Raw genomic sequence first — 4,278 nt, 5'->3', positions numbered from 1 at the left:
TTTTGTATAACCAATAATAGTGGTGATGGTGAATGTATCAGTATGAATTCCTGAAAAATGTAAAACACTTTAAGATAAGCATCTAATAATATCCCAATACAATAAATATATTTGACTTAATGAATTTCTAAAAAAATCTAAAAAAAATCAAGTTATAGTTAAACATACCTCAACAAAATCTAATCATCAGCGGGGTCTGGGTTTGATGGGTCTGGGGTCTCCTCTGACTGGGGCTGCTGTGATGGGTCCCATCGTGCAATGATTGCTTGCATCTAGGCCAATGTCTGCTCCTGTGCAACCCACTTCTTCTCCCACTTCTGATCCATGGTAGTCATCTGAGTCTTCAAGTCTTGGTTTTCTTTTCTTAATGACTCCACCTCAGAAGAAGAAGAAGAGGAACTCGCACGGCCCCTAGGAGTCCTCAAGCGATCAAATACCACCTTGGCCTGGGAACCAAGGCCGTAGAGGGAGGAGTTCTTTGTCCTTCCACCCACAACATCATAATAAATTTCATTTATTTCCTGGGTGGATAGATCCTGTGACTCCCCTCCCTCTACTGGTGGCTGAGATGCCTGAGCAACCCTGCTTGTCATTTCCTCCTGTGTAGAAAAAATATACAATTTATATATTATACACAATTATTAAAGCTAATTAATCATTATTAAAGATTAAATATAAATTGCAAGTTAATAATTCAAACCCCAATGTTCTTTGATCGATCATCAATATATGTGACATCCTGTCTCTGGTGAGTTTTGAGAAAGATCTCCAAGCAAGTGGGTTGTCTTTCTAAAGAATGCTCCTGCATGCACAACTAAATTTGGCTAAAATTATACAAGTTCATTAATAAATAAAAATTTAATTTATATAACTTTAAATTAAAATCACCAGATCCATAGCGTGCTCAACAATGGATCGAGATCTTGATGTATGCCGAGCAGATCCGGTACTCGGGCCACCTGGCTCTGTATTCCTATTCGCTCGAGCTTTTAGAGCCTTTGTCTGCTATCTTTCTGCAGACCAAGTGGCCGTCCATGCACTCCAAATCTCGTCGGATACATAAGCAGGCCGTGTGCCATCCTTTCTCACATAGTATAATAGGTCTTTGTACAACTTGGCACAATAAATATTCCAAGTTTTTGCAAATTCTACCTCGTGCCCCTCCTCCCATGTATATTTTTTCTGCAATTTAAAAATAAAATTTTAGAATATTAAAGGATAAATATAATGTACATATTCTATTTACTTACCACAAATTCTTGATAATAGAAATCCTTAGTTCCAGTATCTACATGTCTCCATGTAGTCCCAGATATGCAGACTCTTTCCTTAAATTTCCGTGTGATATATGTGGATACTCGATGGCCGTCGGGAGTAAATCTACATATAAGCAATATTAAGACATAAGATATATGTTATAAATAAAGAACTTGAATTACTAATAATAAAAAAAATACTTACGACTCTCCAACAACCCTAAGTACGGTGGATCCACGGAGTGGTGCTAGAAGATCTGCCATGATACCTTATATCTACAAAAACATATTACAGCACATGATAATAGGTCTTTAATAACATGATAAATAAGCAACAAAACATGATTAAAGCATAACTTACTAGATGAATAATAATGCTAAAATTTAATTAATGCTAGACTCTGGAAGCATTTCTACTCAACATTAACAGTTTGTAAGTCGTCGTCGCCAGACTCTATTAGTTCAACAAAATCCTCACTGCTGGATTTCTCTCCATCATCTATCTCCTCGTCAGTGGCATTACCATCTACAAGTAATTGTGATGTAGATTGGAGTTGTGAATCAACCGAATGTCTCTCTACTTCGTCATTCTGAAATGCATCATGGTTTTGAGCAGTAATAGTGTTCGACATTTCTATGGTAGAACGAGACTTCAATTGACAAACAGACAACCATTCACTAGCTCTTCTCTTCGTAGGATATTCAAGATAAACAACCTGACCCGCTTGTATTGCAAAAATGAAAGGTTCAAACTTATTGAACCTTCTGTTTGCATTAACCTCTACTAAATTATAATTTGGATGTATTCTGGTACCTGTTCTTGGGGTTGGATCATACCATGAACATTTGAACAACACACACCTTTTTATCGGTAATGCAAGATACTCAACCTCTATAATTTCCTCAAGTCTACCATAGTAATCAAACTCAGTGTTATTGGTGTCGATAGATCCTTTAACGCAGACACCAGAATTAAAAGTTAATCTCTGCGAATCTCGTTGTCTCACATGGAATTTGAGACCATTAACATAGTAACCCGAATAGACCATTATTTGGCGTAGGGGTCCAGATGCAAGATTCAATATTCTATCATCTTGTACATTAGATATTCTTCGGTCTTTCACCTATCAAAATAGTAATAAGAAAAATTAGGACCAAATTTATTTTAATAAAGAATTATGAAAATTTCTCTAACTCACATATATTTGAAACCATAATGCAAATTCGGTCTCTAACTTTTCAGCAACCTCACTTGCAGTCATTAATGGATTTTGAAGATGTAATTGTTGCTCATATAAGAAAATTAGGATATCAAGCAATTAACTACAATAAAATAAAAGCTTGATTAGAGAAGTTAACTTACTTTATGTAGGGTTTGATCTCATCACAGTTTAAGAGTATGTATGTTCTTGCAGCATGGTATTCTTGTTGAGTTAACCATCTAGAAACAGATGCACCCATTGGTTTACCAGAAAATTTGAAAATAGAAAGCATCGATGGATCTATATTCTGAGTATCATCGGAATTTCTAGGACATTTGCGGTGTCTGGTTTTAACATTATCAGCAAAATAATAAGAGCAGAAAGAAGATGCTTCCTCCACCAGATAAGCATTACATATTGACCCTTCAACTCTTGCTTTATTATGAACATTATTTTTTAATTTTCTCAAAAACCTTTCAAATGGGTACATCCATCTATACTGCACAGGACCAGCTATTCGTGCCTCATATGGTAAATATACCGGTAGATGTTCCATTGAATCAAAAAAACTTGGTGGAAATATGCGCTCCAACTTACAAAGTATGAGAGGAATGTCAGTCTCTAGCTGAATCATATCAACCGTCATAATACACTTCGCTGTCAAATCTCTGAAAAAAAGACTCAACTCTGTAAGTGCTTGCTAAACATTATTGGGAAGTAAATCATGAAAAACTATTGGAATAAATCTTTGCATGAACACATGACAGTCATGACTTTTCATTCCAAACATCTTTAATTTGTTCATGTCAACGCATCGAGCCATATTCAAAGCATATCCATCTGAGAATTTGATTTCTTTTAACCAACTACATAAAGCTTGTTTACCATCTTTGTCCAATGTATAACAAGCTTTTGGAAACTTATTGGTTGTTTCATTCTGATGCAACTCTGGTCTGTAGACTAGTTCTTTTAATTCTTCACGTGATTTTGCAGTGTCCTTAGTTCTTCCAGGTACATTCATCACAGTGTTGAAGATATTATCAAAGAAATTTTTCTCAACATGCATCACATCTATATTGTGTCGAATGAGTAGATACTTCCAATAAGGCAACTCCCAGAATATGCTCCTTTTCTTCCAACCACACTTGCACATCCTCACAAGATACTTATTTATCTCATCAGAATTAGGCTGAGATACTGGGAGGAATCCATAACTATCTATTTGTTCAATGATTTCTTCACCTGAAGCATGGACTGCTGGGGGAGGTTTTCAGACTACAACATTCTTTAGAAAATTTTTCTTATTTCGCCTAAAAGGGTGATCCAGTGGTAGAAATTTACGATGATTATCAAACCAAGATACCTTCCCACTGCAAGGCAATGAAAATGCATTAGACTCTGTCATGCAATGTGGGCATGCTAATTTACCAGCCGTGCTCCATCCCGACAACATTGAGTATGCTGAAAAATCACTGATCGTCCATAATAAGGCCGCATGCAATGTAAAAGTAGTTTTACTTGCAATATCATAAGTAACCGACCCTACATTCCATAATTCATTAAGCTCGGCAATTAGAGGTTGCAAGAAAACATCTATCTTATCTTTTGGATTGGCTGGACCAAGAATAAGCACGGTAAGGAACATAAATTCATCTTTCATGCACATCCATGGTGGTAAATTGTACGGTATTAATATAACTGGCCAAGATGAATATTGTTGTCCCGACTGACCAAATGGTTGAAATCCATCTACAGAAAGTCCCAATCTCACATTTCGTGGTTCCATTACAAAGGAGGGAAACACAGTATTTAGATGTTTC

The 4,278-nt window shown here is 36.1% G+C and overlaps 1 long non-coding RNA gene across 1 annotated transcript; it reads right to left on the bottom strand.

Moving 5' to 3' along the window:
* Positions 1-1,146: 1,146 nt before the first annotated feature.
* Positions 1,147-1,504, bottom strand: LOC122033558. Its single transcript, XR_006126580.1, has 3 exons — positions 1,462-1,504; positions 1,251-1,380; positions 1,147-1,182 (listed from the first exon to the last, which is right to left on the bottom strand). It is a non-coding gene; the product is annotated as an uncharacterized LOC122033558 (long non-coding RNA).
* Positions 1,505-4,278: the final 2,774 nt, after the last annotated feature.

This window comes from Zingiber officinale, chromosome 11B, assembly GCF_018446385.1.
Source record: "Zingiber officinale cultivar Zhangliang chromosome 11B, Zo_v1.1, whole genome shotgun sequence".
Taxonomy (NCBI): Eukaryota; Viridiplantae; Streptophyta; class Magnoliopsida; order Zingiberales; family Zingiberaceae; genus Zingiber; species Zingiber officinale.
The sequence above is the reverse complement of the archived record's forward strand: the minus strand, read 5'-3'. Positions and strand labels throughout refer to the sequence as shown.